This window comes from Nerophis lumbriciformis, linkage group LG07 (assembly GCF_033978685.3).
Source record: "Nerophis lumbriciformis linkage group LG07, RoL_Nlum_v2.1, whole genome shotgun sequence".
Taxonomy (NCBI): Eukaryota; Metazoa; Chordata; class Actinopteri; order Syngnathiformes; family Syngnathidae; genus Nerophis; species Nerophis lumbriciformis.
The window spans coordinates 51,143,844-51,157,500 of record NC_084554.2 but is presented as its reverse complement, the minus strand read 5'-3'; the positions used below and the strand labels follow the sequence as shown (position 1 = coordinate 51,157,500).

The following is a 13,657-nucleotide window of genomic DNA, read 5'->3' as shown; positions in this document are numbered from 1 at the left end:
ACTTTATTGTTGCCACTTGCTAAAAAAGCTCTTACTTTATTGTTGCCACTCGCTAAAAAAAGCTCTTACTTTATTGTTGCCACTCGCAAAAAAAAGCTCTTACTTTACTGTTGCCACTCGCAAAAAAGCTCTTACTTTATTGTTGCCACTCGCAAAAAAAAGCTCTTACTTTACTGTTGCCACTCGCAAAAAAAGCTCCTACTTTATTGTTGCCACTTGCTAAAAAAGCTCTTACTTTATTGTTGCCACTCGCTAAAAAAAGCTCTTACTTTATTGTTGCCACTTGCTAAAAAAGCTCTTACTTTATTGTTGCCACTCGTAAAAAAAGGTTTTTACTTTATTGTTGCCACTCGTAAAAAAAAGCTCTTACTTTATTGTTGCCACTCGCAAAAAAAAGCTCTTACTTTATTGTTGCCACTCATAAAAAAAGCTCTTACTTTATTGTTGCCACTCGCAAAAAAAGCTCTTACTTTATTGTTGCCACTTGCAAAAAAAGTTATTGATTTATTGTTGCCACTTGTGAAAGAAAAGCTCTTACTTTATTGTTGCCACTCGCAAAAAAAGCTCTTACTTTATTGTTGCCACTCGCAAAAAAAGCTCTTACTTTATTGTTGCCACTCGTAAAAAAGGTTTTTACTTTATTGTTGCCACTCGTAAAAAAAAAAGCTCTTACTTTATTGTTGACACTTGCTAAAAAAGCTCTTACTTTATTGTTGCCACTCGCAAAAAAAGCTCTTACTTTATTGTTGCCACTTGCAAAAAAAGTTATTGATTTATTGTTGCCACTTGTGAAAGAAAAGCTCTTACTTTATTGTTGACACTTGCTAAAAAAGCTCTTACTTTATTGTTGCCACTCGTAAAAAAAGGTTTTTACTTTATTGTTGCCACTCGTAAAAAAAGCTCTTACTTTATTGTTGACACTTGCTAAAAAAGCTCTTACTTTATTGTTGCCACTCGCAAAAAAAGCTCTTACTTTATCGTTGCCACTCGCAAAAAAAGCTCTTACTTTATTGTTGCCCCTCGTAAAAAAACCCAGCTCTTACTATATTGTTGCCACTTGCAAAAAAAGTTATTTATTTATTGTTGCCACTCGTGAAAGAAAAGCTTTTACTTTATTGTTGCCACTCATACTTTATTGTTGCCACTCTTAAAAAAAAAAAGGCTCTTACTTTATTGTTGCCACTCGCAAAAAAAAAGCTCTTACTTTATTGTTGCCACTCGCAAAAAAAGCTCTTACTTTATTGTTGCCACTCGTAAAAAAGGTTTTTACTTTATTGTTGCCACTCGTAAAAAAAAAAAAGCTCTTACTTTATTGTTGACACTTGCTAAAAAAGCTCTTACTTTATTGTTGCCACTCGTAAAAAAAGGTTTTTACTTTATTGTTGCCACTCGTAAAAAAAGCTCTTACTTTATTGTTGACACTTGCTAAAAAAGCTCTTACTTTATTGTTGCCACTAGCAAAAAAAGCTCTTACTTTATCGTTGCCACTCGCAAAAAAAGCTCTTACTTTATTGTTGCCCCTCGTAAAAAAAACCAGCTCTTACTATATTGTTGCCACTTGCAAAAAAAGTTATTTATTTATTGTTGCCACTCGTGAAAGAAAAGCTTTTACTTTATTGTTGCCACTCATACTTTATTGTTGCCACTCTTAAAAAAAAAAAAGGCTCTTACTTTATTGTTGCCACTCGCAAAAAAAGCTCTTACTTTATTGTTGCCACTCGTAAAAAAGGTTTTTACTTTATTGTTGCCACTCGTAAAAAAAAAAGCTCTTACTTTATTGTTGACACTTGCTAAAAAAGCTCTTACTTTATTGTTGCCACTCGTAAAAAAAGGTTTTTACTTTATTGTTGCCACTCGTAAAAAAAAGCTCTTACTTTATTGTTGACACTTGCTAAAAAAGCTCTTACTTTATTGTTGCCACTCGCAAAAAAAGCTCTTACTTTATCGTTGCCACTCGCAAAAAAAGCTCTTACTTTATTGTTGCCCCTCGTAAAAAAAAACAGCTCTTACTAAATTGTTGCCACTTGCAAAAAAAGTTATTTATTTATTGTTGCCACTCGTGAAAGAAAAGCTTTTACTTTATTGTTGCCACTCATACTTTATTGTTGCCACTCTTAAAAAAAAAAAGGCTCTTACTTTATTGTTGCCACTCGCAAAAAAAAAGCTCTTACTTTATTGTTGCCACTCGCAAAAAAAGCTCTTACTTTATTGTTGCCACTCGTAAAAAAGGTTTTTACTTTATTGTTGCCACTCGTAAAAAAAAAAAAGCTCTTACTTTATTGTTGACACTTGCTAAAAAAGCTCTTACTTTATTGTTGCCACTCGTAAAAAAAGGTTTTTACTTTATTGTTGCCACTCGTAAAAAAGCTCTTACTTTATTGTTGACACTTGCTAAAAAAGCTCTTACTTTATTGTTGCCACTAGCAAAAAAAGCTCTTACTTTATCGTTGCCACTCGCAAAAAAAGCTCTTACTTTATTGTTGCCCCTCGTAAAAAAAACCAGCTCTTACTATATTGTTGCCACTTGCAAAAAAAGTTATTTATTTATTGTTGCCACTCGTGAAAGAAAAGCTTTTACTTCATTGTTGCCACTCATACTTTATTGTTGCCACTCTTAAAAAAAAAAAAGGCTCTTACTTTATTGTTGCCACTCGCAAAAAAAAGCTCTTACTTTATTGTTGCCACTCGCAAAAAAAGCTCTTACTTTATTGTTGCCACTCGTAAAAAAGGTTTTTACTTTATTGTTGCCACTCGTAAAAAAAAAAAAGCTCTTACTTTATTGTTGACACTTGCTAAAAAAGCTCTTACTTTATTGTTGCCACTCGTAAAAAAAGGTTTTTACTTTATTGTTGCCACTCGTAAAAAAAGCTCTTACTTTATTGTTGACACTTGCTAAAAAAGCTCTTACTTTATTGTTGCCACTAGCAAAAAAAGCTCTTACTTTATCGTTGCCACTCGCAAAAAAAGCTCTTACTTTATTGTTGCCCCTCGTAAAAAAAACCAGCTCTTACTATATTGTTGCCACTTGCAAAAAAAGTTATTTATTTATTGATGCCACTCGTGAAAGAAAAGCTTTTACTTTATTGTTGCCACTCATACTTTATTGTTGCCACTCTTAAAAAAAAAAAAGGCTCTTACTTTATTGTTGCCACTCGCAAAAAAAAGCTCTTACTTTATTGTTGCCACTCGCAAAAAAAGCTCTTACTTTATTGTTGCCACTCGTAAAAAAGGTTTTTACTTTATTGTTGCCACTCGTAAAAAAAAAAAAGCTCTTACTTTATTGTTGACACTTGCTAAAAAAGCTCTTACTTTATTGTTGCCACTCGTAAAAAAAGGTTTTTACTTTATTGTTGCCACTCGTAAAAAAAGCTCTTACTTTATTGTTGACACTTGCTAAAAAAGCTCTTACTTTATTGTTGCCACTAGCAAAAAAAGCTCTTACTTTATCGTTGCCACTCGCAAAAAAAGCTCTTACTTTATTGTTGCCCCTCGTAAAAAAAACCAGCTCTTACTATATTGTTGCCACTTGCAAAAAAAGTTATTTATTTATTGTTGCCACTCGTGAAAGAAAAGCTTTTACTTTATTGTTGCCACTCATACTTTATTGTTGCCACTCTTAAAAAAAAAAAAGGCTCTTACTTTATTGTTGCCACTCGCAAAAAAAAGCTCTTACTTTATTGTTGCCACTCGCAAAAAAAGCTCTTACTTTATTGTTGCCACTCGTAAAAAAGGTTTTTACTTTATTGTTGCCACTCGTAAAAAAAAAAAAGCTCTTACTTTATTGTTGACACTTGCTAAAAAAGCTCTTACTTTATTGTTGCCACTCGTAAAAAAAGGTTTTTACTTTATTGTTGCCACTCGTTAAAAAAAGCTCTTACTTTATTGTTGACACTTGCTAAAAAAGCTCTTACTTTATTGTTGACACTTTAAAAAAAAAGCTCTTACTTTATTGTTGCCACTCGCAAAAAAAGCTCTTACTTTATTGTTGCCACTCGTACAAAAAAGTTCTTACTTTATTGTTGCCACTCGTAAAAAAAAAAGCTTTTACTTTATTGTTGCCACTCGCAAAAAAAGCTCTTACGGTACTTTATTGTTGCTAATCGCAAAAAAAGCTCTTACTTTATTGTTGCCACTTGCTAAAAAAGCTCTTACTTTATTGTTGCCACTCGCAAAAAAAGCTCTTACTTTATTGTTGCCACTCGCAAAAAAAAGCTCTTACTTTATTGTTGCCACTCATAAAAAAAAGCTCTGACTTTATTGTTGCCACTCGCAAAAAAGCTCTTTTTTTATTGTTGCCAGTCGCAAAAAAATCTCTTACATTATTGTTGCCACTCGCAAAAAAAACTCTTACATTATTGTTGCCACTCGCAAAAAAAAGCTCTTACTTTACTGTTGCCACTCGCAAAAAAGCTCCTACTTTATTGTTGCCACTTGCTAAAAAAGCTCTTACTTTATTGTTGCCACTCGCTAAAAAAGCTCTTACTTTATTGTTGCCACTCGCAAAAAAGCTCTTTCTTTATTGTTGCCACTCGCAAAAGAATCTCTTACATTATTGTTGCCACTCGCAAAAAACCTCTTACTTTATTGTTGCCAGTCGCAAAAAAAACTCTTACTTTATTGTTGCCACTCGCAAAAAAAGCTCTTATTTTATTGTTGCCACTCATTAAAAAAAAGCTCTTACTTTGTTGCCACGCGTAAAAAAAGCTCTTACTTTATTGTTGCCACTTGCTAAAAAAGCTCTTACTTTATTGTTGCCACTCGCAAAAAAAAGCTCTTACTTTATTGTTGCCACTCGCAAAAAAAGCTCTTACTTTTTGTTGCCACTCGCAAAAAAAAAGCTCACACTTTATTGTTGCCACTCGTAAAAAAAAGCTCTCACTTTGTTGCCACGCGCAAAAAAAAGCTCTCACTTTATTGTTGCCACTCGTAAAAAAAAGCTCTTACTATATTGTTGCCATTTGCAAAAAAAGCTCTTAATTTATTGTTGCCACTCGTAAAAAAAGCTCTTACTTTTCTGTTGCTAATCGCAAAAAAGGCTCTTACTTTATTGTTGCCACTTGCTAAAAAAGCTCTTACTTTATTGTTGCCACTCGCAAAAAAAGCTCTTACTTTATTGTTGCCACTCGCAAAAAAAGCTCTTACTTTATTGTAGCCGCTCGCAAAAAAAGCTCTTACTTTATTGTTGCCACTCGCAAAAAAAGCTCTTACTTTATTGTTGCCACTCGCAAAAAGCCATGCTATAAGCTTCCATCGCCACTTGTTGCACAACAACTGCAAAAATACACAACGTTAAGAAGATTATGGTGCAAATCTGGATAAAGGTTAGAGCTCGCCTGTACCAGTACCGACTTTTAGTAATCGAGGAGGCCGATAACCGATATTTAGAGTTAATGTTCATTTAGAACAGTTCAAAAAAATAACGTAAAAGAGGTTAACATCAAAGGACATAAAAGATATTAAATTATGACAGAGCCGATGCAACCAGCCGCGCCAGTTGACATACAGCGACAAAAGTAAACAACAAAAAAAGAGACAGAAACAGACCCAACAAAGTGGCCATCCTAGGCTGCCCACTAGCTCATGTCAAGGGAGCATGAGTTAGTACGTTTACAGTAACAGATTAGTTCCGGAGCGTTCAATATGGATGTAAAAAGGTTTCCAAAGTAAAATAGTGATAATTGTCATGTAAATGTACTGCAAATTCTGGACCGCTACTCCCCCCCCACGCTTTGAATCCTGCGGCTTATAAGACGGTGTGGCTACTTTATTGATTTTTCTTCGGTGACGGCCATGAAGCAAATAGTTTTCATAAAAGACATGCAAAGATCCTGAAGAGGTGTGTTATTTTTTTGTGCTACGGCGCCATCTTCTGGACGAGTTAGCTCACTGCAGTTGCAGCCGGCTGAACCGACACAATGTTTCCTGCTGTTTAAAGCTTTCAACCAGAAGTCCCGTCTTCTAGCCATCCATAACGTTTCTGCTCGTATGGATTCTTCATTCATCACTCATTCATCAACGTTATGTAAGTTTTAGCTTTAGCTAATATGCTAACACATTTACGAGTGTCTGTGTTAGTATTATTAACTTACAATGGCATTCTTTTTGTATTGTTTCAGTTTAGTAAATTCACCAAAAAACCGTCACGTGGAGTGTTTAAAAGCTTTCAACCAGAAGTAAAAGTGCCGTCCTGTCTTCTAGCCGTCCGTAGAGTTTTTACTCGTATGGTTTATTCATTCATCACTCCAAACGTTTGTAAGTTTTACAATACAACTAAAACAATTCTTACTCACAAAAAATAAATAAAAATACAAACGAGAACAAGCACGTATAAATCTAAAAAAAGGGCTTTTTTAAAAATTAAAAAAAGAAGGGTTTTTAAGCCTTTTTTAAAAGCATCCAAAGTCTGTGGTGCCCTCAGGTGGTCAGGGAGAGCGTTCCACAGACTGGGAGCGGCGGAGCAGAAAGCCCGATCCCCCATTGTTCGTAGCTTTGTCCTTGGTATCTACGACTAATATATGGAACATATTTTAGTGGGTGTGGCTTATATACTGTATAGTTGGTTAAATGCTATTATTACCGTATTTTTCGAACAATAAGTCAGTTTTTTTCATAGTTTGGCCGGGGGTGCGACTTATACTCCGGAGCGACTTATACTCCGAAAAATACTGTATATAATAATAATAATAATAATAGATTTTATTTGTAAAAAGCACTTTCCATTGAGCAAACAACCTCAACGTGCTACAGTGTATTAAACAAAATAAATAAAAAGATAATACAAATAAATACAAATACAAACTAGAACTAGCACATATATATAGCTAAAAAAAAGGCTTTTTTTTTTTAAGAAGGGTTTTTAAGCCTTTTTAAAGCATTCACAGTCTGTGGTGCCCTCAGGTGGTCAGGGAGAGCGTTCCTTAGACTCGGAGCGGCGGAGCAGAAATCCCGGTCTCCCGTTGTTCGTAGCTTTGTCCTTGGTATCTGCGACTAATATATGGAACATATTTTAGTGGGTGTGGCTTATATACTGTATAGTTAGTTAAATGCTATTATTACCGTATTTTTCGGACAATAAGTCGCAGTTTTTTTTCATATTTTGGTCGGGGGTGCGACTTATACTCCGGAGCGACTTATACTCCGAAAAATACTGTATATAATAATAATAATAATAATAATCGATTTTATTTGTAAAAAGCACTTTCCATTGAGCAAACAACCTCAACGTGCTACAGTGTATTAAACAAAATAAATAAAAAGATAATACAAATAAATACAAATAAAACTAGAACTAGCACACATACATCTAAAAAAAAGGCTTTTTTTCCCCTTTTTTTTTTTAAAGAAGGGTTTTTAAGCCTTCTTTAAAAGCATCCAAAGTCTGTGGTGCCCTCAGGTGGTCAGGGAGAGCGTTCCACAGACTGGGAGCGACGGAGCAGAAAGCCCGGTCTCCCGTTGTTCGTAGCTTTGTCCTTGGTATCTGCGACTAATATATGGAACATATTTTAGTGGGTGTGGCTTATATACTGTATAGTTGGTTAAATGCTATTATTACCGTATTTTTCGGACAATAAGTTGCAGTTTTTTTCATAGTTTGGCCGGGGGTGCGACTTATACTCCGAAAAATACTGTATATAATAATAATAATAATAATAATAATAGATTTTATTTGTAAAAAGCACTTTCCATTGAGCAAACAACCTCAACGTGCTACAGTGTATTCAACAAAATAAATAAAAAGATAATACAAATAAATACAAATAAAATTTAGAACTAGCACACATATATCTAAAAAAAGGCTTTTTTTCTTCTTTTTTTTTTTAAAGAAGGGTTTTTAAGCCTTCTTTAAAAGCATTTACAGTCTGTGGTGCCCTCAGGTGGTCAGGGAGAGCGTTCCTTAGACTCGGAGCGGCGGAGCAGAAATCCCGGTCTCCCGTTGTTCGTAGCTTTGTCCTTGGTATCTACGACTAATATATGGAACATATTTTAGTGGGTGTGGCTTATATACCGTATAGTTGGTTAAATGCTATTATTGCCGTATTTTTCGGACAATAAGTCGTAGTTTTTTTCATAGTTTGGCCCGGGGGTGCGACTTATACTCCGGAGCGACTTATACTCCGAAAAATACTGTATATAATAATAATAATAATAGATTTTATTTGTAAAAAGCACTTTCCATTGAGCAAACAACCTCAACGTGCTACAGTGTATTAAACAAAATAAATAAAAAGATAATACAAATAAATACAAATAAAATCTAGAACTAGCACACATATATCTAAAAAAAGGCTTTTTTTTTTTTTTTTTTTAAAGAAGGGTTTTTAAGCCTTCTTTAAAAGCATTCACAGTCTGTGGCGCCCTCAGGTGGTCAGGGAGAGCGTTCCACAGACTGGGAGCGGCGGAGCAGAAAGCCCGGTCTCCCATTGTTCGTAGCTTTGTCCTTGGTATCTGCGACTAATATATGGAACATATTTTAGTGGGTGTGGCTTATATACCGTATAGTTGGTTAAATGCTATTATTACCGCATTTTTCGGACAATAAGTCGCAGTTTTTTTCATAGTTTGGCCGGGGGTGCGACTTATACTCCGGAGTGACTTATACTCCGAAAAATACTGTATATAATAATAATAATAGATTTTATTTGTAAAAAGCACTTTCCATTGAGCAAACAACCTCAACGTGCTACAGTGTATTAAACAAAATAAATAAAAAGATAATACAAATAAATACAAATAAAATCTAGAACTAGCACACATATATCTAAAAAAGGGTTGTTTTTTTTATTTTTTAAAGAAGGGTTTTTAAGCCTTCTTTAAAAGCATTTACAGTCTGTGGTGCCCTCAGGTGGTCAGGGAGAGCGTTCCACGGACTGGGAGCGGCGGAGCGGAAAGCCCGATCTCCCATTGTTCGTAGCTTTGTCCTTGGTATCTGCGACTAATATATGGAACATATTTTAGTGGGTGTGGCTTATATACTGTATAGTTGGTTAAATGCTATTATTACCGTATTTTTCGGACAATAAGTCGCAGTTTTTTTCATAGTTTGGCCGGGGGTGCGACTTATACTCCGGAGTGACTTATACTCCCAAAAATACTGTATATAATAATAATAATAGATTTTATTTGTAAAAAGCACTTTCCATTGAGCAAACAACCTCAACGTGCTACAGTGTATTAAACAAAATAAATAAAAAGATAATACAAATAAATACAAATAAAATCTAGAACTAGCACACATATATCTAAAAAAGGGTTGTTTTTTTTATTTTTTAAAGAAGGGTTTTTAAGCCTTCTTTAAAAGCATTTACAGTCTGTGGTGCCCTCAGGTGGTCAGGGAGAGCGTTCCACAGACTGGGAGCGGCGGAGCAGAAAGCCCGATCCCCCATTGTTCGTAGCTTTGTCCTTGGTATCTGCAACTAATATATGGAACATATTTTAGTGGGTGTGGCTTATATACTGTATAGTTAGTTAAATGCTATTATTACCGTATTTTTCGGACAATAAGTCGCAGTTTTTTTTCATAGTTTGGCCGGGGGTGCGACTTATACTCCGGAGCGACTTATACTCCGAAAAATACTGTATATAATAATAATAATAATAATAATAATAATAGATTTTATTTGTAAAAAGCACTTTCCATTGAGCAAACAACCTCAACGTGCTACAGTGTATTAAACAAAATAAATAAAAAGATAATATAAATAAATACAAATAAAAACTAGAACTAGCACACATATATCTAAAAAAAAAGGCTTTTATTTATTTTTATTTTTTTTAAAGAAGGGTTTTTAAGCCTTCTTTAAAATCATTCACAGTCTGTGGTGCCCTCAGGTGGTCAGGCAGAGCGTTCCACAAACTGGGAGCGTCGGAGCAGAAAGCCCGGTCTCCCGTTGTTCGTAGCTTTGTCCTTGGTATCTACGACTAATATATGGAACATATTTTAGTGGGTGTGGCTTATATACTGTATAGTTGGTTAAATGCTATTATTACCGTATTTTTCGGACAATAAGTCGCAGTTTTTTTCATAGTTTGGCTGGGGGTGCGACTTATACTCCGAAAAATACTGTATATAATAATAGATTTTATTTGTAAAAAGCACTTTCCATTGAGCAAACAACCTCAAAGTGCTACAGTGTATTCAACAAAATAAATAAAAAGATAATACAAATAAATACAAATAAAAACTAGAACTAGCACACATATATCTAAAAAAGGGCTTTTTTTTATTATTTTTTTTTAAAGAAGGGTCTTTAAGCCTTCTTTAAAAGCATTTACAGTCTGTGGTGCCCTCAGGTGGTCAGGGAGAGCGTTCCACGGACTGGGAGCGGCGGAGCGGAAAGCCCGGTCTCCCATTGTTTGTAGCTTTGTCCTTGGTATCTACGACTAATATATGGAACATATTTTAGTGGGTGTGGCTTATATACTGTATAGTTGGTTAAATGCTATTATTACCGTATTTTTCGGACAATAAGTCGCTGTTTTTTTCATAGTTTGGCTGGGGGTGCGACTTATACTCCGAAAAATACTGTATATAATAATAGATTTTATTTGTAAAAAGCACTTTCCATTGAGCAAACAACCTCAAAGTGCTACAGTGTATTCAACAAAATAAATAAAAAGATAATACAAATAAATACAAATAAAAACTAGAACTAGCACACATATATCTAAAAAAGGGCTTTTTTTTATTATTTTTTTTTAAAGAAGGGTCTTTAAGCCTTCTTTAAAAGCATTCACAGTCTGTGGTGCCCTCAGGTGGTCAGGGAGAGCGTTCCACGGACTGGGAGCGGCGGAGCGGAAAGCCCGGTCTCCCATTGTTCGTAGCTTTGTCCTTGGTATCTGCGACTAATATATGGAACATATTTTAGTGGGTGTGGCTTATATACCGTATAGTTGGTTAAATGCTATTATTACCGTATTTTTCGGACAGTAAGTCGCAGTTTTTTTTCATAGTTTGGCCGGGGGTGCGACTTATACTCCGGAGCGACTTATACTCCGAAAAATACTGTATATACTAATAATAATAAATTTTATTTGTAAAAAGCACTTTCCATTGAGCAAACAACCTCAAAGTGCTACAGTGTATTAAACAAAATAAATAAAAAGATAATACAAATAAATACAAATAAAAACTAGAACTAGCACACATATATCTAAAAAAGGGCTTTTTTTTTTTTTTTTTAAAGAAGGGTTTTTAAGCCTTCTTTAAAAGCATCCAAAGTCTATGGTGCCCTCAGGTGGTCAGGGAGAGCGTTCCTTAGACTCGGAGAGGCGGAGCAGAAAGCCCGGTCTCCCATTGTTCGTAGCTTTGTCCTTGGTATCTGCAACTAATATATGGAACATATTTTAGTGGGTGTGGCTTATATACTGTATAGTTGGTTAAATGCTATTATTACCGTATTTTTCGGACAATAAGTTGCAGTTTTTTTCATAGTTTGGCCGGGGGTGCGACTTATACTCCGGAGCGACTTATACTCCGAAAAATACTGTATATAATAATAATAATAGATTTTATTTGTAAAAAGCATTTTCCATTGAGCAAACAACCTCAACGTGCTACAGTGTATTAAACAAAATAAATAAAAAGATAATACAAATAAATACAAATAAAATTTAGAACTAGCACACATATATCTAAAAAAAGGCTTTTTTTTCCCTTTTTTTTTTTTAAAGAAGGGTTTTTAAGCCTTCTTTAAAAGCATTCACAGTCTGTGGTGCCCTCAGGTGGTCAGGGAGAGCGTTCCACGGACTGGGAGCGGCGGAGCGGAAAGCCTGGTCTCCCACTGTTCGTAGCTTTGTCCTTGGTATCTGCGACTAATATATGGAACATATTTTAGTGGGTGTGGCTTATATACCGTATAGTTGGTTAAATGCTATTATTACCGTATTTTTCGGACAATAAGTCGCAGTTTTTTTCATAGTTTGGCCGGGGGTGCGACTTATACTCCGGAGCGACTTATACTCCGCAAAATACTGTATATAATAATAATAATAACAATAATAGATTTTATTTGTAAAAAGCACTTTCCATTGAGCAAACAACCTCAACGTGCTACAGTGTATTAAACAAGATAAATAAAAAGATAATATAAATAAAAACTAGAACTAGCACACATATATCTAAAAAAAAGCTTCTTTTTTTTTTTTAAAGAAGGGTTTTTAAGCCTTCTTTAAAAGCATTCACAGTCTGTGGTGCCCTCAGGTGGTCAGGAAGCGCATTCCACAGACTGGGAGCGGCGGAGCAGAAAGCCCGGTCTCCCATTGTTCGTAGCTTTGTCCTTGGTATCTGCGACTAATATATGGAACATATTTTAGTGGGTGTGGCTTATATACTGTATAGTTGGTTAAATGCTATTATTACCGTATTTTTCGGACAATAAGTCGCAGTTTTTTTCATAGTTTGGCCGGGGGTGGGACTTATACTCCGGAGCGACTTATACTCCGAAAAATACTGTATATAATAATAATAATAATAGTAATAGATTTTATTTGTAAAAAGCACTTTCCATTGAGCAAACAACCTCAACGTGCTACAGTGTATTAAACAAAATAAATAAAAAGATAATACAAATAAATACAAATAAAAAACTAGAACTAGCACACATATATCTAAAAAAGGGCTTTTTTTTTTTTTTTTTTAAAGAAAGGTTTTTAAGCCTTCTTTAAAAGCATTCACAGTCTGTGGTGCCCTCAGGTGGTCAGGGAGAGCGTTCCACAGACTGGGAGGTGCGGAGCAGAAAGCCCGGTCTCCCATTGTTCGTAGCTTTGTCCTTGGTATCTGCGACTAATATATGGAACATATTTTAGTGGGTGTGGCTTATATACCGTATAGTTGGTTAAATGCTATTATTACCGTATTTTTCGGACAATAAGTTGCAGTTTTTTTCATAGTTTGGCCAGGGGCGCGACTTATACTCCGGAGCGACTTATCCTCCGCAAAATACTGTATATAATAATAATAATAACAATAATAGATTTTATTTGTAAAAAGCACTTTCCATTGAGCAAACAACCTCAACGTGCTACAGTGTATTAAACAAGATAAATAAAAAGATAATATAAATAAAAACTAGAACTAGCACACATATATCTAAAAAAAAGCTTCTTTTTATTTTTTAAAGAAGGGTTTTTAAGCCTTCTTTAAAAGCATTCACAGTCTGTGGTGCCCTCAGGTGGTCAGGGAGAGCGTTCCACAGACTGGGAGCGGCGGAGCAGAAAGCCCGGTCTCCCATTGTTCGTAGCTTTGTCCTTGGTATCTTCGACTAATATATGGAACATATTTTAGTGGGTGTGGCTTATATACTGTATAGTTGGTTAAATGCTATTATTACCGTATTTTTCGGACAATAAGTCGCAGTTTTTTTTCATAGTTTGGCCGGGGGTGCGACTTATACTCCGGAGCGACTTATACTCCGAAAAATACTGTATATAATAATAATAATAGATTTTATTTGTAAAAAGCACTTTCCATTGAGAAAACAACCTCAACGTGCTACAGTGTATTCAACAAAATAAATAAAAAGATAATACAAATAAATACAAATAAAAACTAGAACTAGCACACATATATCTAAAAAAAGGCTTCTTTTTTTTTTAAAGAAGGGTTTTTAAGCCTTCTTTAAAAGCATTCACAGTCTGTTGTGCCCTCAGGTGGTCAGGG

The 13,657-nt window shown here is 34.9% G+C and overlaps 1 protein-coding gene across 1 annotated transcript in view; it reads left to right on the top strand.

The window, feature by feature from the left end:
* Positions 1–13,657, top strand: part of bdh1 (3-hydroxybutyrate dehydrogenase, type 1) — a 34,042-nt gene that overhangs the window by 2,306 nt on the left and 18,079 nt on the right. The gene's annotated exons all lie outside the window — the stretch shown is intronic.